Consider the following 24537-nt stretch of genomic DNA (forward strand, 5'->3'; position numbering starts at 1 on the left):
AAGTTGACTGAATAACCCCAGAATGTGACAAACTATTCCTTAACTACCTTCTTTCATTTCTACACGGGTAACACCATTTCCAACGATCACCGAGGCACTATAACGCTTGTTCCTGTCCCCCCGTACCGTCTCCTTAACTGATATAACTGTCATCCAGATATACAACAACAGTTACGGCTGTTCGAAAGAAAAAAAAAAACAGCACATTCAACACATAAAATGCTGCTGCCATTTTCTTATTTGTCCACATCAACCGAGCAACCCTGAAACATGACAATGGAAAAATAGAAGAGAAAGAATCCAGGAGTCAGCACAAATGTCAGATTGCTTGGGATCACAGACTGTTATAAATGTTAGACTTATACTTACTGTACAAACAAGATGAAGGAGAGCGATGTTCGCTTTGCTCGTGACAAGGGACGTAAATAAACACTGACAAAAAACCCGAGTGACGAATCAAGGATAATAAAATGGTGACAAAAGGGCCATGAAACTGTAACAACACAGCCACCAAGATAAAGCAACCGGGGATAATAAAATATGGATATGATTATGACAACGTCCACCACACTGACAGAAAACAGAGGGGAGCCACAGCAGTGATGGGTGTGGACACTTTCTGGCTATACTCCTGCAATACCTGTGGGAATTACCGGCATCCGTACGCCAAAATTAAAAGCTTAACGGTCACAAAGACCTTCATCGGGCATCTAATACTACACTAATATTTTTAATTCATTGCTTCAGTATATATCCAGCTGTGTACTTGGATGTAATGTAAATGTTACATAAAAAGCTGTGTAAGTCACTCTGGATAAGAGCGTCTGCTAAATGCCAGTAATGTAATGACATATTTTGGTCCCTGACCCATAGATTAAAAAACATTGCTGTAGGTACATTTAGGCAAACCTAAATGGCTGAATGGCCTTTCTTTGTCACTTTGCATTCCTGTGTTCCTGTGACTTTTTAAACAGCCTGGACAAGCCCACGGAGACTGAAATCTCCTGACCTGAAGGAAGTCACAGGATGGAGGGTACGCAGAGGCTAGAGTGCTAATGCATTCTGGGCCATGGTGTTCCATTTCCAGTGGCTGCAGTTTCCATATGACTTAAGTTGCATTAGTTTGCATTAGTCTACAACAGATGCATGCCCAGTTCGAGAGAAGGAAAAAAAAACCTCAAATAAGCATCTTAATATCGTCGTTGTTTCGCCCCAGCAATTTTTTGCCCATTTCGGTGACGTGTAAAATGGAAAAAGTAGCGTGCAAATCTGGCTAAATATAGAGTTTGGCCTCTCCAGCACCTCTTAAGATATATATATTTTTTTTTTTGCTGTTTTTGTATGACGTATTTGGTTGTGCAGGAATTCTGTCCGTCCAGTTCGACTCGCTACATTTCATCTGCAGGCTAACGTTTCTCAGGCAGCTCTGACGGCCTGGGTGGGATTGGAGCTTGGGAGAATAGGCGCTATTACTGGGAGATTGAGCTCCAAGCAGGAGGCTTTGATATGACTTAAAACCCTGGCTTTCCTGGTCATTCCCAACTACCAAAAGGCACACGGCTTCGTTGCCTAATTTTTCCCGACGCCAAAACGAATCCGTTAAATATTCGTTTCCCGCCAGGAAGTGGCACGCGGTTCGTTGTTTCTCATTCGCATAGCAGATTTTCCAAAAAAAAAAAAAAAAAATTTTTTTTTAAAGAAGCAGTCTGTTAACTGCGGAGGACTACCCAGAGAGTCTTTTAGCAAATCCTCGACTGCAGCAGCAATCACAGAATCCATGTTTGTTTCGGTCTGACGATCGCAGCAGCGAAAGGTATTAAACATGTTGAGTGTTTTTTTGCAGACCTCCGTCATTTTTAACGTGTGCGCTGCTACTGCTTTCATGAGCAGCTGTGATCGTGTTTTTAATAAATGCAATATTTTCATAAGTCTATCTGTTCGTTCGGTGTTCACGAGCATGTTGCAAACTCACTCAACCCCCCCCCCCGCCTCCCCGCCCCCACCATCCCCCTTTCAATTCACCTCCACCACCACCCCAACCCCCCCCCCTGCAAAAGTGATCTTCTGTCAGACAGTCAGATTCCACAGCCGTCTCCAAAATTTATGCCCTGGCTGTTTTAACAGCTGTGAGAACAGGACAGAGGGACAGACTGCGGTTTAGGCTGGAGGAAGAGTAGGCCAGAAAACGCTCTCTCCTTCTCTCACTCGCTCTCGCTCTCTCTCTCTCTCTCCTTCTCTCACTCGCTCTCGCTCTCTCTCACTCGCTCTCGCTCTCTCTCTCTCTTTCTCTCGCTCTCTCTCTCTCTCACTCGCTCTCTCGCTCTGAACGAAAATCCTTCCATCAGAAGGACCTTGGCCAAGAAGAGACAGATCCTTCAGAGACGAGGGGGGGCTGGGGGGCGGGGGGTTCCAAGGTCAGGCCCCCCAGCGTTTCGGGTGAGGGAACCGTGAGAGGCCCCCCAGGGCCTCCTCTCTCCGTGGGCTGGACCGGAGAGGAAGTCCATCAGGCTCGGCAGACCCCGGCGCTCCCCGCTGCTTCCGAGTGACTTCATAACATTCCGGGTCTCGCCCCCTTCTCCGATCCGATCCGGATGGCTATTCCATGAGCCGCCCCCTCAGGAGGCTAGGGAATTCTGGGATTTTTCCCCCCTTTTTCTCCCCCTAAATTTGGGATGATGAAATGTTTATATGTAACTCACCAGCAGGGGGAGCCAGTCCTGGGTGAGACGGTGCTGTGCCAGGTGACTTAAAGGCCAGCCCATCCTTGAGTGACACTAGGAGTTGTCCTATGGGTTTGCTGGTGAAACCAGACACAGGTGCAATCTGGATTTAAAACCAGACCCATTTATGTACCTGAACAAGGCCTTAACATGATGGACCACCCCACCTTAACACTAAAAACCGCCCAGCCTTAACGTTACAAAGCACCCAGCTTTAACACGATGCCTCATTTTCTTTCTGTCTTTTTTTTTGGGGGGGGGGGCGCTGGGAGATGCTTAGATCCCTCCAGAGTAGCACTGACGCTATGCACCCTGGCACCCGGATCCAGGCACCCCCCCCCCCCAAGAAATGGTGCTGCTGTCAGGTTAAAAAAATGTGCTGCAGATTCCCTTTTCCAGTGCTTTCTGGCAGAAACAGTCAGCACAGATTAAGGATTCAACACACACCATGTTTACCCTACGCCACCAGTTAATGTAATTACACAGCCGGATCGATACCAATTAATTTGAACAAAAAAAAAAAAAAGAGGTAATACCTCTTCTCCTTTAATGCCCCTGTCCAGGAGCCTGAGCCTTGCATTCTGTGTGCTCTACGGACCGAGTTCACAGAGAAAGCATCGCTCCCCTAGCATAGCGGGAATCCCGCAGCGACACAAGCAGCGAATGTACAGCGAGAAGCCTGATGCTGTTTGTATGGACCGCCCACTGCTTAGCTCCGGTTTTACGGCTGTTGCCTGATTGGATGTGGGATGTTTTGAGTTGGGGAGGGAACCGTTTTTCCCTGTACATTGATCCTGCTGCAAGACAGTTGCTCATCAAAAAAAATAGTGGCCCCAGAGTCCCCAGCTTAGGAGTTTCATAACTATATCCAGGGTTTTGCCTTAACCAATTACCCTCCGGCCCAATTAGCTAATTACCTGTACACACCAAAGCCAGCTCATTTATGGAGTTGCTCACTGTATATGTTTTGTATATGGACACAACAGCAGTCTTTGCGTCTCATGTAAAACATAAAAATCAGATGACACATAACTGGAACTAAATAAATAACTAAGAGCAGAAGTTGGCATTAAATCCAGAAACAGAATAAAGCCATCCTGCTTTAAACCATGGCAGAATGTATACTGCAAACCAAGACCATTTGCTTACACATTTTTCCATGACATTACAGTATTATGAATAAAAACCATTCAGCTACTACAATTTAAGGATCAGCTGCTTACAAGTTGCAGATGGTTTTTATCCAAAGCGACGCACTGATGGTTCGTTTAACAGGGTGAGAAAACCACCACCGTCACTGGAGGAAAGCAGAGCCGCAGTCAGATCAGATCAGATCAGATCGTAGATGTGTGCGTGCCACAGGACCTGTTCCATAACTTCAGGATTAGCTACGCGCGCGAACACAGAAAGCGAAATTACCTCGGCGAGTAAACGGTGGGGCTCACGCTGGTTTAACACATCGTTTAACGTGCGCCGGATTCATTCGGAGTTTAATGCCATCACGGGCCCAGTGTTGTGTGATTTGGCCGCGACGGGCTCGGGTTTAGAACCAGGGGGGCCCAATTAAAAGGCCTCCGAGAACAGCGGCGTCCTACAGCGCGGCATTATGCTGGTGCCTGGGACAGAATCTCTTGACCTACTTAGAAAAAGGAGGGAAAACCACTCCAGCCTCGCCCGCTTCCTGTGAATGCCGGCGGACCTCGGAAAACAACAGCGCCGTGGCAACTCCCGCCACTCGGAACGGCGGCCTGAGCGGGGATCTTTCTGGGGGGGGCGAGGGGGGGGGGGAGACGAGGACGTTTTTACCACCTAGTGTCACCGCGGTGGTATTGCACTTAGGAGAGGGCCTAAATGAGTGAGTGAGAGGCTAGCGTTTTGAGTGATGCTTTAGTGAAGCTTTCTATGAGTGGCCCTTCATAAGAGCTATGTAGCTCCTTCATAAGAAGTGCATAGCACCTACATAAGCATGACATAAGCAGGGTGAATGAACACTTATTTAATAGATGCTTTTTCACCAATTTTTCTCATGAATTTGGAATAGGCCTCTTACGTGTGTGTGTGCATGTGTGTGCATGTGTGTGAGCGAGTGTGCATGTGTGTGTGTGCACGTGCGATTCGGCAGAGCGCAGAAAGGCAGGTACTTTTCTTCAAAGAATAAAATGCAAATGGCCACTACTTTCACACTTGAGTTGGACAAGTCGGGCTCGCACAGATATCAGTCACAGGAAGACATTTCATATGCGGGTATCCTCGGGCAATGCTATAACCATTTATGCATTAATATACCATTACCATCATATGCCTATTCACAGTTATTGATAGAAGCATTTGTGAATTCACACCTAGGGTTTATGAAGGTGTTATGTAGAGCTTATAAAGGTGTTATAGCGCTCTATGGACTGTGTGACCACAATTTGAATAACATGGCATGAATTGCCTATGATTTTCACAGAAGTGTAGGTGTTCAAGCCATACTGAATATGGAATTACTTCCTCGTTTTGGTAAACCAAAGCTGTCATTGGCATACCAGAGGATTCCCTCTCTCCCTCTGCTGTGTGTTTTTGTTAGCCAGTGAAGAAACGAAGAAGAAAAAAAAGAAAAGAAAAAACTGCTCTTCAAATCTAAAATGGAAAGCAGATGAGCAGATATGGTGTTGAAAGGCAGGGGGAAAACTATGATTAAACAATTAGCTTCCCTGACAATAGCGTCTCGGTAACTCGGGGTAAAACGGGGATGTCACTTTCATTATCCAATGTCTTCGTTAAAAAACAAAACAGCTTAATGAAATGCCCAAACGACTGTATGAAAAAATTTAAAAAACATCTGTCTCAAGCGATGCCCATTTTATACAACAAATATATTTTGTGTCATTTCTGTTTCAAGACGCTGCTTCTTAGAATAAGAAACCGACGGCTTATTATTCTAAACGCTAAATTCATTCTGAAACATTTTCTTAAACGCCTTTCCTCTTCCCAGCTTCGGTCGCATGTGACATCATAGCCTGACACACGTCGGCTACGTTCGCCAGACCGCCTCCCGCGCTTCGTCCCGAGTCACGCCACCGTACGCTTTAAATGGAGCGAAAGGATCGCCTTTTCAAACCGGTTTTCTTTCTGAAACGATGCGGAGAGGCCACGCGTGTGACACGGTAAAAATGACAACTGAACCGCGCTGACAGAAACTCATCGTTTGGGGTTTTTTTTTTTTCTGTCGTCGGGAGGAATGCAGCGGCTGTGTCGGCGGTGAGCGGAGACGTACCAGCGAGGTTTTTTTGGAGCCGGTCCCCCCCCGCCCCGCCCCCCCCCCTCCCGGCGCTGTTCCTCCCTTCCCTCTGAACCCGGGCCGCGGAATCTACGCGAGCGGCAAAACGTTGCCTTTGGACCGGGTCCCGGAACTCGGGGGTGGCCTCTACCCCGCCCTGCCCCGCCCCAACCCCGCCCCACCCCCGTCCCACACCGCGGCTCGACCGATCTGCCGCGGCCCGCGGAAAAGCCAGACGCCCCAGAGGAAGCGGAGTTCACACAGAGGATAAAAACCCCTCCCCTCCCCTTCCACATGTTTTAAAAACCCAGCATGGCCGCCACACTCGGCCCCGTGCCACCACCGCTGATGCGGAAGGACGGGAGAGAATTTAAAAACACATCCGCTCTGTGTCCCCCGTTTGCTCCTAGTCAACCCCTCCTGACAGAGGCAAGCAGCTATCAGGTACATCTATCCCATGAGTCTTAGCGTCTGAAATGTCTGCACTTCTTTCCTCACAAAGTCACCACACAGCAATAAAAACATTTTGTTGCAAAATGCATCCCAGGAAATGTATCTATACACACTATAATCAAAATTGTGGAGGCGTGGGGTTTTTGCTAGTGGAGCAAGAGGTTGAAACCATTCAAAAAAAAAAAAAAACATTAAAAAAATAGAGGCAGGAATCCCATATTACACAGGAAACTAAACTACATGAAAATTTGTATTTTGAAAAACTGCCCATATCAGGACCGCAATCAAGCAAAAACAATCTTCCCGGGTTTTATCCTGTCTGATAAAATCAATTTCTCTTCGCAGAGCACCTCAAGGATGGATTTCACCCAACAATGCTCTCAAATAATCTGATTCGCTCTCTGTTATTTTGTTCTTGAACTCATTCAGGAGAGAACGCATTGAGTGAACCCCCCCCCCCCCCCATCACTGTGCTGTCCTGTCAGTGGACGGTGAGGATGTGCAATTTTACCGCAGTTTCAGCCAAATCTGGGGAATGAAGCCGAAGCTAATAGCTAATCAATCCCGTGGTTCAATCACTGACATCTTATTAATGACTTTAAAAAAACCCTGTGGGGGGCTTCAGTTGGATTTCCCATAATGCATTGTGCATGTAGTCAGCGGTAAAATAACACGGACACCCAGATATCGGGCTTTAGCCCCCACACTGTGAATTCGCTGCTATCAATCTGTCAAAGCAGACAGGCTGTTCCAAAAATCCAAGTGGAAATATTGATACCATGAGTATCCAACACGAGAACACCGTATGTAATATAAATAGGCAAGATGTCAAAATGCCCCCAGCCCCCCAAACTAATGCACGAGGAATATGAAATAATAAAAATAACAGGACAGATTAAGTTTGAGGTGAGTGCAATGGTGGAAATCTTGATTCCTTATAATCTGTGCGCCTTAAAATTGCACTGTTGAAACAGTGAAGTTCCGACCCATGTTGTTGCCTATTGGTAACATAACACCAATAACTGATTAAATTTAGGCATGGATTCAATCAACATTTGTCCTTAACTATTCCTGGGATTTAAACAACATTAAACTTTAACTATCACTTCTGTTTTTTGGGGATATTTTTTCCTTTAATTACACAGTGATCAGTGATATTTTTTCCGGAGGAGGAAAAACATGTTTGAATTTAGATCAATGCCAAGGAATAAATATGGATTACTCAGAAATGCTAAAAATCTAACTGTGGCCATGCAGTTACTGTTTTGTTACGGATGCCATAATCACAGTGCAAAATCACAATCATCTACAATATTTGCTTAAAATAAATATAGCAAAGTGCGCAATAAAAATAGCTAAGTATTTTTGCGTTGGGTGAAAACCACAAATGCAAGACTGTATACCATTAGAAATGCAAAACCTGCGATTTATCCCTGTGGATAAATTTGCGGAAATGGCCAAACAAGTGATTCAGACTTTCTCTTTTTAAAAAATCACTGCGTTGTGTGTGGTGGTGCACCACCAAAGAAAAAAAAAAAAAAAGAAAGAAAAAAAAAACACTTACGACCATGTAAGTACCCCATTGAAAGTCAACCGCATATTAATTTCTCAGCCAGACATAACCAAGCAGACATTCTGGCATCCCAGTTATGCCGCTGACATCACACAGCGTCGATTTCTCGGAAACATCACATTCATGCCCGTTCGTGTGGCAAACTTGCAGCCATCGCAATCGTCCAATAGATGGCCAGCAATGTAAGATGGGGGAGGGACATATAGGGATTAAATAAAGCACATTTGAAGACATATAATGTAAATAAAATAAAATAAAGACAGACGGGAAGACTTTTATGCTTGGGTCTCAATGCTTTGTCATCATGTCAGCCTAGACAAAATTATGACCAAACAAAAATAAATAAATAGCTAAAAATACATGGATGTGGGCTGTGGTGTGGTCTCTGTTTATCTGTGCATTTAGTACCGAATACGTACAGACAGATGCAGAGACTGAAATCTTACAAGGTAGCAGCATCATAATGAGCTCTTAAGGCAGCAGCCTCAATGAGCTTTAGCGCAGCTGTTACATGTGACTGATTTTCAAACAAACACTCTAGCACACAGGAAACAAAAAAGAAACTTTCAATCAAAACCCATGTAGTTTGAATGCACACCACACACACAACACACAACAACACACACACATAGACAAGCGACAACAGCACACACACACACACATACATACATACACACACAGACACCCACGCGCATGCATACACACACACACAAACAACTTAAAACAACCTTGTTCACCCAGATATATATATATTTTTTAAAAACATTTCTTTTTCCGAGCTGTAATTGAATGCTGTGGATCATTAAGAAGTATGCACGTTTGTGTGAAAAGCAACCCTTGTTTGGTTTATGGCCGTTTCGAAGTCAGGGTTGAATTAAGCTCACAGCTGAAATGGGTTAAGCTTTGAAAGCTCACTCCAGCCGTACTGTAAGCCTAGCCCGAGCTGCTTTCGGTGGTTTTTTCCCCCCTCACATAGCAGCAAGGATATACTGTACGCATATATAGAGCTAGACACCACACTCAGACACACAGTAATAATAATGCTGAGGGACTAGGCATGGCAGGCTATGTTATTATTACTGTAGTGTATAAACAACAGAATAGTTTGACTGTGTAGTGTTTTTATAGAAATGCCTTTGTCCCTTTTAATTTGTGCTCGAATGTTGAGTGGAAAAACAGCGTCGTAGATTGCTGAACAGAAACCTTTCCTTTATTCCAGAAATTTGATATACATTTGATTTTTGTGTGTGTGTTTGTGTGTGTGTGTCTCTGTGTCTGTGAGTGAGTGAGTGTGTGCACGTGTGTGTCTGTGTTTGTGTGTGTATGTGTGTGTGTCTCGTGTGTCTCTGTCTGTTCCTGTGTGTATGTGTGTGTCTCTGTCTGTGTGTGTCTTTTTTTTTTCCTGTGAGAACATTTTTTGGAGGTTTGGTCCTGGTTTTCTCGCACCGGATTTGGGTCACTCCGCCAGCGAAGAGCTCGCTTGTCTGAACCGGTTATCCCTTATGGGAAAAACGTTTAGGACCGGGTATCCTGGCGCAGGTCTGGCGGTGCCGGAGCAGAACACACAAATATTTGAGACGTGTAATTTATTTTGAGCCATTGAATTCGGCGGTCCGTCCCGGCAGCGGGGGGGGATGGGGGGGGGGGCTTTATTGCCTGCGGCTCAATGGCCTGCCGGAGAATGGGATGGGAAGGCTTTTGTCCGCGGTGTGTGCCGACGTCTGGGGCAGAGCTCCGCCCGACCGCCCCGTTTCCGCGGTGTGTGTGTGTGTGTGTGTGTGCGCACGGTAATGAGCTGCTGTGATGTCACAGTGGGACAGACACCGCTCCAGAGTAACGCTAAATCATCCATTCTCTCTCTCTCTTTTCCCCCTCTCTCTTTCTCTCTTACTCTCCCTTCTTCTCTCCTCTCTCTTTCCCTTCCTCCTCCTTCTCCTCCTTCCTTCCTTCTCTCTCTCTTTCTTCCTCTCCTTCTCCCCTTCCTTTTCTCTCCCTCTCTCTCTCTCTTCTCCCCTCTTTTCTCCTCTCTCTCCTCTCCTCCTCTTTCTCTCCCTCTTCTCTCCTCATCCCTTCTCCTCCCTCTCCTCTCCCATCTCTCTCCATCCTCCCTTCCTCTCATTCTCCTTCTATATATATTTTTTTTAATTATAGAAGATTATTATTATATATTATACTGCGTCTGTTAGAGAGTTATAGAGAGAGAGAGAGAGCAGGAGACAGGCAGAAGGAGAGATTTGGCGTCTGTCTGCTGAGTGATGCTGCTGTAGATGTCTGTACTGATACGATACCACACACTGCCATCAAACGTCCCACACTGATTAGAAACATATCTGGGCCTTTTATCGTGTTCGGAGAATGCAGTGACCTCACTGGCGGAGTCGTCCCTCATCGCGAGCTAAAAAAAATATGAAATATGTAACGTGTTTGTAATAAACGGCTAGACGATTCGAGTCCACTTGCCACACACAGCGAGTGGATCAACCACAAGCAGAGTAACAGTCGAGAAACATTCAAATGAGCAAAATCACCAAAACATTGCCTGTGGCCTCATAGAATCTCCGATGTTGAATTAAAATTCAACAGAACACAGCAGCAAATACTGTAAGCACAAACCCATCGTATATGATTATGGGCCATAAGTTTATGTATTACTCTAACTTCCACCAAGACAAAAGTATGGATGCTGTTGCATCACAAACTTCTGCCCAGCCAGGGGCTGCATAAAGAGTGCATAAATCGGTAAATTCCAAAAATCTCCCCAGGGAGGAATTTCCGTGCCATTTGTTTGCTTCCAGAAAATAATAAAATAAAAGCTTTTTGCGACGTTTCGCATTACATGATGGATCCGTCTGTTCTCGAATCTGCGACGGGCCCCTGACGTCTGTGTCCCTAAGCGGCTGTGAACACGATGCCATTTTCCTGTCACATCGCACGCCAGGCATCACGGACGCTGAGCGCGGGGTTCGAGCCTCTGGGCTCTTCATGCAGCCGCGCTGTGGAGCAGTCAGAGCGGCTTCAGGCAGAGCGGCTTCAGGCAGAGCGGCTTCAGGCAGAGCGGCTTCAGGCCGCCGAAAATCCAGCGGCCGCCGCTCGCTCAGCGACACTCCTGACTTTGAAAACGCGAGTTTTTCCACGACAGGATGGCGCATCTTCAGACCTTCCTCACAGGTACCCTGATACTCCTGGGGCTCCCCGATTTTAGGTGTCAGAGATGCAGATGAAATCGATTGATCAGAAGCGCTGGAACTGTATTTCTCAAGAATTCTAGTCGGACTGACAGGACCACTCATGACTGCCCCCCCTATGCATTTGGATCTTATAACATTTTACAAAATCAATATCTCCCTTAAAAAACTTTGGGAACCATTTCTTTAAATTATCCTTCATAACAACTACTTTGCACATACCGAAGAACGACATAATCATTCATAAATGCTTCGTGTCAGTAACAGCCAATAGGCATATAACGGTAATTCATAATTTCCTGATGATAATAATTGTGCATGTACTGCATGACATTTGTTTAAAATAGTTAAACTTTTAAAAACTCCATCAGCAAAATGTTCATTGTAAAAAAAATCCCCTCTGACAGCACTTTTAACCGTAACAGAGGGCGTTTATTCCCTGGTGAGCTCATAAAATCTCGGTTAGCGCAGAATTGAATGTCAAAGATGATTTAGCAGAGCGGTTGGCTGCGATTGGCTCTCGACACACTCGTCCACAACCAATCCAGCGCGTTGCGCAAGGCGTCGGTTTACACTGTGGGCGGGAACTATTCCGTGATTAAGACGGAGAACGAGAGGTCGTGGCGAAATCACGATCCTGAGGCTCCCACGTGCGGTAAACGCATCACCACAGATCTGTTGTGATTGATGTGACTCCAGGTCCAATCGACGCTCCTGAAGGGAGGGGGCGAGCGGAGAACCTCTGTGAACTTCAGCCGCAAGCACGCCTTCCAGACCACGTGAACTTAGCAAATTATCTGCTTATGATTAGAGCTATAATGCTGACCACAGGAGAAACCTGACCGGAACAATAACCCACATTTTTTTTTTTTTTTTTTAGCTTTTTGTTTTGTTTTAATTTGGGTGGGTGTCCGTTGGGAAAGGGTTCCGATACATTCAAACGTCATCAGTACAGAGGACAAAAGTTTGTTTCTCACACTCACGTGTGACTCTGACTTTTTTTTTCGTAAATTTGAACACCATTCACTCCCCATTTGGAATGCAAGATCTGTGAATTGAGTCTGCTCGTGGTACTGGAGAGGGCAGGCGAGTTCACTTCCAAAACACATGAAGTAAAGCCACCATTTCTTTCCAATCCGTCAGTTAAACACACACAGACTGAGTCAGAGGAGGACTCCTCATGTGCAGCTTTTGCACTCAGATTGCGGGCACCTGACTGGCCAGAGGAGGGCGCCGATGAGCGGTGACACTGACAGACATTCCTGTCTTCCTCTCTTCACAATACTACAGAGGGGCAGCGCAGAGTTTGCATGTTCTCCCCGTGAGATGGATTGGCGACCAGTTCAGGGGATATTCCTGCCTTTCACCCAGTGCATGCTGGGATAGGCTCCAGCCTCACTCCCCACAAACCTGGCCAGGAATAAAAGGTTTAGAAAATGGATGGATGGATGGATGGACAGACAAACAATACTATGGAAAATTATGAGTAACCCTGCAGGCCTCCCCAAAACAGCCAGTACTGTACAGATTCAGTATCAGACCCATAAGGCCCTTTCAAATTTTGAACGAAGGCCTACCAGGATCCCCAAAACATTTTAAAAAGCAACTTTTTTTTAATAGAAAAGAAAGAACATACTGAGATTTTCTATGGCTATCCATTATTCTTTTTTATACTTTGATTGCTTTCATTCCTTTAAAATGGAGAACCGATGCAAAAAAAAGAAAAGAAAAAACCTGAATAAAATTTGAAAAACGGTAATGTAGTTTTGAAATAGCAGTACCCGACCCAAAAGAGCAGAGGAAAGGGGGAAAGATAAATGAAGTGATAGAGCGAGGGAACCACGGCGAAAATATCAAAAGCTGCAAACTGACATGAGAGAGGCAGGCCACCAAAAACAACACACGTTGCAGTCCGTTCGTCCATGTTTCACATTAAACCATGTAATCTAGACCCGAACGACTTCCACCAGCAGTCTGTCTGCGTAACTCGGAGATAAACATTTAAAAAACGACGAGGCTGATAAAATCTGATAAATCTGAGCCACGTGCAGCTCGCGGAGTCCGAGAGTATATTTTTTATTATTGAGACCACGGGTATTTGAAGGATCAGATTTGCGCACAGTATTTATCAGATGTGGCATTCCGTGATGAAATGACACGGTGTCCTTTCGCAATCCCCCTGACCTTTGACCTGCAGATGCCGCCGCATGGGAAACTTTCAAACCGCCAGCTCGCCATGCTAGGTGCAAGACAAACGCGCACTTCTGAAAAAATACTCTGTGCCCAAGACAAACGCGCACTTCAGAAAAAGCCACCTCCCTGTGGAACCTAAAATGCCCAAGACAAACATTCAAAATCTCTCCTAACCGACCCAGTCCAGAAAAACAAACCTAACACAATAAAGATGAACAGGCGTCCACAATCACAATCAGACTGTCCTTGGATGCACAATCAGATAAACAAAGACCTTGTGGTTTCATACATTATCCCAGCATATTGTTGCATATTTGGGAATGAGAGGTATTTTCTACATTGTACACCTTTAATAATGGTTAAAGTTTCATTAAATGCATAATTGCTTCATGTGAAAGTAGGAACAAGACTTGCTGACTTTTGTTTCCCTTGACATTTTCACTGGTTATCAACTTACAATCACACATGGCAGGGAAGGCATGCATGTATTATTTGACTGTCTTTCTGTTAAGATTGCATTTTAGTTCAATTTCTCCAGGGAATAATTGCAATATAAATGTTTGACGATGGGGAAATGTATTAAATCATGTCTCCATAGTGACTGCACATAACCATTATTCACACAAAAAAATGGCAAAGAACTTTTCATTTAAATTATTAAAAACTGAAAAGTAACATTTACATCTCTACATATTGTAGGGGGAAATATGCTGTATGCATTATCAAGCACAGAGATTAAATTTAGGTTCACAGTGCATCATGCTCTCTGTCAAACAGGGACGTCACAGCCAGATCACTTAATGTAAAAACAGCTCCCAGCACAGAGAGAGAACATCCTGCATAATGTAGTATAATGGGTAAGGAACTGGTCTTGTGATCTAAAGGTCACTGGTTCGATGCTGCCTTGGTACTTACTGTAACCTGCATTGCTTCAGTATGTATCCAGCTGTATAAATGTATGCAGTGTAAACACTATGTAAAAAGTTGTGTAAGTCACTATGGATAAGAGCATCTGCTCAATGCCTGTAATGTAATTAAAGTGCAGTAATGTTTGTACACTGCACCGGGAATTAGGTTAAAGAAGGCATGGGATCTCAGCCATATGTCTGAAAGATAAAGTAATGAATGAGGCACTGTTACCATCACATCTGTGTACAGAACATGTTTATAACACTACATAAAGACACCTGCACTGCTCACCATTAGTGTATTTGTATCTTAAGTACAAAGTCAAAATCAAAATTAATCAGTTTTGGCAGAGTCTTGTTCAACCAACTTCTAGATAAACCTAGGCATGAAACATCATTATTTATTTGTGTTTAATATTTATTTACTTATTGTTTGTTTGTTTGTTTGTTTAAACCATTTATGTCGACAAGCTAATCGAGAACAAATTCTCATTTACAGTAATGGTCTGGCCAAAACCGGACAATATGATATAAAGAGGGACAGAAAACAATGCTTAAAACATTTTAAAAAACACAGAGCTAACATCTAACCCAGTTTTGTTTGGTATCTGTGCAAAATACTTAAAAGTTGTGAAAAAGAGTGCAGTGTGTCCTAAACGGAGCCAGAAGGATCACGGGTTCAAACCCATGCTGTGCCGAGCGTATTCACCGTCAGTATGCATTATGGCTTTGAACCTGGACGTCAGGGTTTGGCAGGGAAAAGTTAAAACAGTTGTGAGAAGCCCATGTGAAACGGTTAAGGGTTTTCCCGGACTCGATTAGACAGCACATCAGGGGTCCATAACGTCCTGTGGTGGTGCGATGAAGCCTGCGATTTATCAAAACCCTTTAAAAAAAAAATAAATAAATAAAAAAAGGGAAATGAACAAATACAGATGTGTGTACATACCGTTCATGTTCGTTCACAAATGTCTAACAGACAAGCAAACATGCACACAATAACTTGCAGAAAATTTCACACAAACACACATGCACATGCAGACACACACACACACACACACAAAACATTTTCTGAAAAATCTGCATCAACCCCAACAAGAAAGTAGTAACTACATATTAAATCCATTGCAAAATGACAGTTGTGTTGGATTCCATGAAAAAGTAATGGGATTTGAGTGTTGTCGCTGCAGTGTTTGCTATTGATTGATTGGAAAATTGTTTAATTTCAGTGAAGAAATACTAATACTAATCTTTCTCAGCACTTATTTGCTTATGCAGGGGGTTAAAAGATGATGTGAAATGTTATAATTCCATCCGAAATTGCTTTATTCCGTATGTTTAACTGAAATAACGTGCAGCTATTTATGAACCGCATCACAACGCATGTTAAGAAGCTGCGTCGCGGCGCTCATACTTTTCGCATAACCAGCTGCCCTGGACGCCTGCGTCATAAATTTGGCCCCAAACTCGCTGCACCGCGTGACGCTTCTCGCAGACGTCGTTTAATGTGGTGCGGGTTTAACCACAGGAATGAACACACAGAATATGGCAGACAGGTGTTCGGCTTGTCTTCCATTTCGCGAGTAATTACAGACCAGCCGTATCTGCGGCTACGGCTCATTAGCACGACGCGGCTTGTTCTCTCTTAGCGAGCGCTCTTACGTAGCCGCCTTTGAACGCGCTGCGCCCAAGCAGGGCTGGGTATCTAACAGCGGCGCGGTCGAGAACCTCAGTCAAGGCTATGACGGGAAAGCCCCGATCGAGATTCAAACCCGCAGCCCTCCAGGTCATAAATCCAGGGTGCTTTTTTAACACTACGCCACACACACACACGCACACCGCTAATGTTTATTTTACCGTTTCTTTTGGTGATGATGAAAGGCGAAAGCTGGCAGACGGTGTTTATACTCCTGGCATCGCATTTTAAAAAAAGGGGGTGGACCGCAGAAATCCTTTCGTGAGTCACGAGAACCTCTCTCACCACGAGTCCTGGGTTTCTTATTGTTCCAGAAGGGCTCCGATGCACCTGCGGAAGACCCCGCTAACCGGAAATGAGTAATGTAAACCAAAACCAGACCCATTAACAACACTTCCCCCCCCCCTCCCCCCATACCCGAGACATTAAGACAGTCAGCGAGAACGACGGGCGATCCACGAAAGTTAATTACACCCATTTATTTACACGTAGAGGCCGCGCCGGGACCCGACACGTGCTGATGGAGAAGTTAGGAGGGGGAACGATTCCCATTTCAAAACGGTTTAAATTCGAACCTCGTCGTTCCATCTGTTGCTCAGGGGATGTATTTAAAACGTGTGTGCCACTCATCTCTACAAATGGAGAACACTTGGCAGCATACACAATATCCCTTGCTCTTTGCGATGCAGTTTAACGTGTGTGTCACACTTTTGACAATCCCCTGTCGTATGCAAATGTTTGGCACAATCACAATGCGCTACCACCACACAGTAAAATGTCCAAATGCTAATTCTGCTCATAAACTCTAAGCATTGATTACACTGCATTTATTTGGCAGATGCTTTTATCCAAAGCAACGTACAATAAGTGCATTACAAAGATCACTGGAACAACTACAAAATGCAGGTCCAACAACGTACAATAATAATCTTGTAACAGTTATTCATAGCCATGAACACATTGTGACACTTGTCATATGCCTGTTTGTGATTAATGACATAACCAGCTATGAACTTCTATGTTGTGCTTGTGAACATGCTAAGTAATGCTTATGCAGATACTCTAAATGTCTCAAAAGAAGGAGCATTCATTAATGCAAGTTCTTGTTTTAAAATCCACTTTCTATCTTTAATTTGTTTTTTTTGTTTGTTTTTTTTTTTCTTCTTTAAGCTGATGTTCCCTTTGTCAAAAACGCTTGGCAGTTCTGTTTAAAACTCATGTCAGAAACTGTCAAAATATTATGCAACCAACAAAAAAGGTAAACTTAAACAACCCTCAAATTAAGTGAGATGATTTTTTTTTTTTTAATCATCATGCCTGTGTGTTTGCATGCGTGCGTGCAGGTTTGCTTGCGCATGAGTGTGTGCATGACTGTGTGTATGTGTGTGTGTATGTGAGTACTGCAGGAGAACATGCTTCTTTAGTTTTGTCAGTAATAAAAAAGACACACAGCACCAGATGTCTTTTCCTGCTGCATACGCAAGCAGCTCAAGTGCAGACAGGGTTTGCTGCTCTTTTCCTCTGGTCTTACTTTTACTGACAAACAGTTGATCTCCGCAGGACTTCAAGGAGGGGAGTGATGACAACTTTACGTTTCGCCAAATGATTTGGCGCTCTCAGTAAGAGCAGACTGCTGCCACATGTATTTTTGGAAAGCGGTACCTTACCCTAAACCACAGGTGAACCTCCATCGGTTCCCTCCGAGAAATTGCCCCGGCTTTCTGTTTCATATCCAGAAAAACAAATCTGCATGTCATTGGCCAATTTCTTTTGGCTTTTTATTTATTTCCAAGGACAGCTGCGCTGTCTCCCAGCATCAGTGTCAGCACAACATGGAGACCAAGATGGAGGTGATGAGTCTTACCAGTCACATGACACAGTCACGTGACCAGATTACAAGCCAGAACAAACATTTCTTTTCGAAAACAAGGGGAAAAGGAACAAGTTCTGCATTTGTCATTGAAGGGAATTTTTTTTGTGTCACATTGCGATTTGAAATCAAGTCATACTGTCATTTTTTTGGAAAACAAGCACCCCTGTCTAGATTTGACTTGGTGTTTCACACTGCTGCAAATGTACAAATAATCCATGAATGCATTCATCCGTTAATGTATTAATAATGCATTAATTCTCCTCAGCACTTTCCAAGCAAGCTTTTTAGGTCATAATCAGTGCATAATGCCATTTAACCCTTTGAAAAGTAGATTTCTTGAAGTAGGTTTTTTTTTTTCTTAAGAATTCTAGAATTCCATAACTTCCAATTGCCGGTAGTGATTGTTACATCAGCATTAGAATGTTCAATTAAGAAAATTCTAATCACTTGTTTGTGATCCTACACCTTAAAGCAGTGGTGTCAAACTCGTGCCATGGAGGGCCGTGTGTATGCAGGTTTTCATTCCAACCAATTAATGCTGCCTTAATTGAGTCCAATTACTCATTCAGCCATATGCGTTTAACTGCATTGAAGCACAGAATATAAGAAAATTTTTATTTAGACAATGCGGGTCACCATAGACGTCGGGTCACCATTGTGCACAAACCTGCATCCCTAATTCAGCAAATAATTTAAATAATTATATAATCAAGATCTGAGGCTGGAATGAAAACCTGCATACACACGGCCCTCCATGGCAACGAGTTTGACACCACTGCCTTAAAGGGTTAAGAGGAAATGGTAAATGTTAAGCACATCTGGATCTAGGGAATGGCTCCTATACATAGCCTGTCACCGCACATCTTGACCTGACGTCCATGAGGATTATTCTTCTGTGGTTAGTGAAGAAAAAAAGAGCTTCCATTGCCAATTCAATTTCACATAACAGGGAGTCAGTAAAACTAATCGAGGAACACAGGTTGACCTTTAACCCGAAGTTTATAAAAAAAAGGAACCAAGAACACCCCCCCACCCCACCCCACCCCACCCCGCTTTCTAAGAGAGCTTTACTTCAGCATGACAGCACGACGTACTGGTTGACATCCCAGAATGGACTGCTCCAGTAACAGCAATGCTTTCATCGTGATGCTTTTCAAACGTGCGGATTTGACAGGACGTGGATAAGTTAACCAGCTTTGGCTCCACGTCATTCTGCACCACAGAGCACACGTGCACACGAGCACCAATCACAGCCCTCTCATTTGAATTCAAACCTCGGCGTTACCACGCCAACATCCCTGGGAGAGGGACGGAAAGAATCGTCCGCACCGCATTTCAGATGTTCAGGCTGTGTAAAATGCTTCAGGGAAATGGGGGGGGGGGTAAAAGAAAATATTTAATGCCTTAAAACTTTTGGTTTGCTGCTCCAACGCAAGAGCTCCTCAACAGTGACACATGCAATGAAGAACTCTCCGGACTGAAGAAAATTGGACGTGACCACACTTAATACACGTCAAACGCCCACATTAGCCTTCTGGGACACATAAACCATTCTTTATTCAGCTCCTTCCTCTCTCTTTTTCTTATTCCCAGACATAATTTAGTGCGTTTTCTGCCAGTAGTACGTACATTCAGCTGGGACCAAAGAAAAACAATGATAATATTAATTTAGGTTTATTTGTGATGGTTGATGAAACAGTGAATGCTGTGCACAAAGGGTACAGGGGGCAGTCAAAGTGAAGACCAGAAGGTTTCTTTGTGAGCCCGAGGTGGCGATATTGCCGCATTGTTGTATATACATATTCCCATGCATGTAATCTAATTAAACCATAATCCTTTGAAGAGCAGGTTCTTTGGAATGTTTTTTTTTTCTTCCAAAATTCTGAGTCAGAACTCCACTGCTTTTAAATGCCTGTAGTGATTGTGACATCAGCATTAGAATGTTCAGCAGAGAACATTCCAATCACATATTTGTGATCTCGCTCCTTAAAGGGATAATGTCCACAGAGTGGTGCTTTTTTCTGCTTTACCCCTTGTGGGAGAGGTGGAAAATAAGAAGTTGTGCGCGGTCGTGCCGTCCACAGCTGGCCCCATCTCAAGGGCAGTCCACAGACAAACGTCACGTCTGGAAATATCACGCATCAGTGCACGACCGAGCGTTCGGAAAAGCCGCCGCTGGAGAGCGCCTGAGCAGGAGACGTTTGAGACCTAAGGATCTCCAGCGCGGGTGTTAGTCAGTGTCCAGATTCCCTCTGGGAACTAGGGTTATCCGCGGACCGGTTTTTGTGAAGAGGACATTTTACCAAAAATATTGAGGTAAAACGGACCCAGTTCAAAAAGTAACGGCTAATTCGTGGGTCCTGCAGAGCCACAGGGTTTCCTGACTTTTGTTTCCAACATGAATCCCATAAACGTTTAAGAAACAAACAAAAAAAAGTTCAGTAAGCACAAGTTAATTGATTAATTGATCAAATCAAGTTCACGTCAGTGAGGAATATACTACATTATAGCAGCAAGCTCCACTCACTATCCCTTAACACCACCACCCAGGATACAACGTCTTCTCAACCGGTACACACACTAGTGAACCAACACCCTTTCTAGCGCCATTTAACATGTGTTACAAACCATGGGACATGTGACTCAGGCTGAATGAGTGTGAGGCAGATTGCTCCTGTGAATCGGGCCTTTGTGAGTAACACACACCAGTTTGGTGGCTTCTTGGGTTCCCCTCACCCGTGACTTTGTGATGTCTCGTGGGGTTTTGCACAATAAACCGTTTTGGGTTAAATTGTCCCTGGGTGATCCTCTTTGAAGACTCAGCTGTTTATTTGGTAATCTGGGTTTATTACTTTAAGCACACATTTTTTCCCCCATTCCGATTGCTGAAATGGTGTGACCGTCCCATTCTTTCCAATGGTTAATGAGCTTTCAACTATTTATTTATTTAAAGTATTTTAATCTTGCTTACTTGAGTGATTGTTCATAGGGCCAAGAATAAACTTTTAGGACACAAAACACGCTGGCACACAGACAGGATTTTTTCTGTGTAAAAAAAGAAGGAAAAAAAAGTTTATTTTATTGCCATTTAGCTTGTCCTCCTAACCAGGGTGACTAACAATACAAGCACAAGGGCAAAGATCATGGATTTATGTATAGCAATTCCCCACAGGGAAGTACAATCATGTTCCAGTACAATTAATTTTCATATTTCGCACCAATGTACGATTGACAACAATTTGTACGCTCACCCATATATTATTTAAAATATCTTGATAATGTTTTTTTCAAACATATTGCAGTATATACATGTATATTAAGGCAGTATCTTGCCATATATATCTGTAATGAATACTATATGGGAGAGGGTTACAGGAAAGCAGCTTACCAAGCTCATCCTTACTGGAAAAATTAAAGATACATATCTTTGAAATAACAAAAAGCATGATTAGAATCAGTTCCAGAGCTCGGAAGATCAAAGGAGAGCACTCAGACTGGATGAAACTTTTTTGTAATTGACTCATCATAAAATATAAATCCGAAACACACCGTTGTGATGTCATAAATGGAGGGAATTTCCCCCTGAGGTATATAATCTAATCCCATAAATCCACAGAACAGATGAGTGAGCTCAGTCATGCGTGCAATATCTTCAATGTAATGCCGGTATGACGTGTTAAGTGTAAATACAGGTCTTGAAATTAAAACTTATGTGCTGGGACTACTTTTTTCCCATTTCTGCTGATACTGAACTTATGAACAGCAATGAAATAGGAGTAATAATGCCAGGGTTAGCAAGGCATCATTGCCTTCACTACGTCACCTGACTTAATCAGTTTCACAACACAGAAAATATGAATGCATGTGTACTGATGTTATTTTTAATTTTTTTTTTTTTAAATAAACTGCCATGGGAACAGCTAATAGAGTGACCAAGAACCCCTCTGCCTTGAAGAACATGTTGTGGAGGTTTTTTTTTCCTGATTTATTGAAAAGCAGCAAGACAACCATATTAAAAAATAAAAAAATAAATTAAAAAAATAGGCTGCCATTTTGTTGCCCAGTTCTGCGAGAACTTTCGAGGCCGCCGTGACCCCGAAACACGAAAACACGTTTAGCGGAAAGGCGAACGCGATTAGGAGACGTCCGGGGCGCCGCTGCTGCAGTCACCGCGTTACTGGGACTCGCGTTCGCTCGGCATTTCCAAGTCATGCAGAGAGCAATTATGGGGCCAATTATTCGGGGGGAAATAAAAGATGAAGCAAAAAAATAAATAAATAAATAAAAAAATCTGCCCGGAGCCGCAGGTTTACTTATTGAACCGCGCCCCTGCCAAATCTAACGGCTTAATTGTGCATTTTGTGACATTTGCAGCCATTTATGCTGTTGTGATATGGGATTTAAAAAACCTAAATGGATTACCGTCTCCCAGCAGCAAGGAAACTTCATAGCGGCACTTTGTAAAGAGCTTTGCGAGGGACATGACACGACTGGCACGAATTTTAGATGCTTTGTGAAAATGACTGTACACTGTCAGAAAGAGAAAAAAAGATTTACTAACCTAGTTATTCCAGCATAAAACAGTTTTGAGCTCTCAGTTGATTCCATTCACAAATTATTTTCTCCTGGTCCATCTCCCTTTGAGAGGCTAAACACTAATAATTTAATACTATATTACTGCAAACTGAAAAGTGTCCTCTGCAGTAAACCCTTTTTTTTTTTTTTTCAAATATATAAACTTATTAAATTATACCACACAGAAAGGCCGGGATTTGACAGTACCACCCACTGCACCACCACAACACAACCATTTAAAAAGCAAAAAACACTCAATAGCTTCCACAGCGGCAATGGTGACACAAATGCATCTCTAAATCCAAGTGAATAGCTGCCAGCCTGCCATAGCATTATGGCACAACGCAACGCTACATCCCAATACAGTCAATATGCAATAAGTAAGTAAGTAAACTTTATTTATATAGCACTTTTCAAGGACAAGGGCCACAAAGTGCCTCACAAAAGTACAAATAAAAGCAGCAAATGTACACACACACACACACACACATCCGTAAAACAACAACATAAAACAATTTGAGCATCAGTTAAAAGCCTGTCTGGTATATATAAGGTTATATACTATCTGTATCTGCCACAGCGGGCGTAATGACAAAAAACTTTTTGACCTCACCTCATCTTCAGCCCGTCTTTGTCCAAAGTCAAGAGGATGTCCTTTTCAGTTGACATTAACATAGAGGCCTCCAGATGGTTCTGTGACAATGTACACCTCAGCGTGTGTTTTCTATGAATTTCAGAACGGAGAAACTTGGCAAGCCCATCAATATAATACGGCTCCGTAAACAAGCTGAACTCCAGGAGAGCTTGAAAACAACACACAGCACAGGTTTCTGGATCAATCCAAGTTTGAAGTTGAAACGTTATGATGACGTTGACCGGGAGGCCTGAATCCCATTTGGGCTGCAGTGTCTGCGTGTTTTTGTGGTTTCCTTTCAATCGGCTGCCAAATAATGCCGTGAGTACAAGGTGTGTGGATTACTTAACCAATCAATGACTCCAAGGAGACACCTGTGCTGAGAAGGCCCAAAACCCAGCAGACACTGCGGCCCTCCAGGACTGGAGTTAAACCTGCAGACACTGCGGCCCTCCAGGACTGGAGTTAAACCTGCAGACACTGCGGCCCTCCAGGACTGGAGTTAAACCTGCAGACACTGCGGCCCTCCAGGACTGGAGTTTTACACCTGTGATGTAGACCTACCAAACCACCTGGGGAATGAAGCATTCTGGGGGTTGCGATTACATACGTTTAAAAAAATAGGAAAAATTTAAGATAACAGTTTTTCTATTTAATAGGCCATTTCTAATTGATTGATTTTGTCATAATGACCCACACAGTGTTGAGACTGCACTCCTGGTTCCTGAAACTTGTCTGGAGGTAGCACTGTCTTTCCTTGAGGCAGGGTTTGTTTGGCAAATAACCAAATTTAAGAGCCTGTTTCAGGAACTCTGATGGCCAATCAGAGCCTGCATCACGCCCTGATTGGACAATCCGAACCTGGATCACGCCCTGATTGGACAATCCGAACCTGGATCACGCCCTGATTGGACCAGAGAAGAATGCACAACAGCTTCTTCTTCTTCTTCTTCCGTGTTGTTTAACGGCAGCTTGCATCCTTGAAAGTTGCATTACTGCCACCTTTCGGAGTAAGTTAACTCCTACAGCTTATTGCCTGTCACACTTTTATTATCAGTCCCGTTCCCCGAAGGTAGTTGATAAAACATCTCCTCCCCTGCCCACTAGCACCACACTCCAGTACATCCCTCAATCCTGCTCCTGCTATCCCCAATCTTCCCATTTCCTCCATCATATCCTTCCTTTCCGACCTATATTTACTGCAGTTAATGATAATGTGTTCTGAGGTTTCTGGTACCCGACAGATTTCACAAAGACCGGTTGGATGTTTACCTATAAGATGAAGCGTGCTGCGTAAATTGCTGTGTCCTATTCTTAATCTTGATATTACAACCTCCTCTCTTCTGTTTCCTCCCCTCTTTCTTACACTGCCTACTCTATTTTGTATCCGATGTAAATGTCTCCCCCTTCTCTCCTGATCCCAGTGCTGCTGCCATTCTTTATTGATATTTCCCCACACAACGCC

The 24537-nt window shown here is 43.7% G+C and overlaps 1 long non-coding RNA gene across 1 annotated transcript in view; it reads right to left on the minus strand.

Annotated features, from left to right (window-relative positions):
- LOC135255834 (uncharacterized) overlaps positions 1 to 23832 on the minus strand; it is a 30820-nt gene extending 6988 nt beyond the window's left edge. The window contains exons 1-2 of the long non-coding RNA XR_010330289.1: positions 23637 to 23832; positions 23052 to 23241 (exon numbers count right to left, since the gene is read on the minus strand). This is a non-coding gene — a long non-coding RNA (uncharacterized LOC135255834). The remainder of the gene's footprint in view (positions 1 to 23051; positions 23242 to 23636) is intronic.
- Positions 23833 to 24537: the final 705 nt, after the last annotated feature.

Source organism: Anguilla rostrata, chromosome 5 (genome assembly GCF_018555375.3).
Source record: "Anguilla rostrata isolate EN2019 chromosome 5, ASM1855537v3, whole genome shotgun sequence".
Taxonomy (NCBI): domain Eukaryota; kingdom Metazoa; phylum Chordata; class Actinopteri; order Anguilliformes; family Anguillidae; genus Anguilla; species Anguilla rostrata.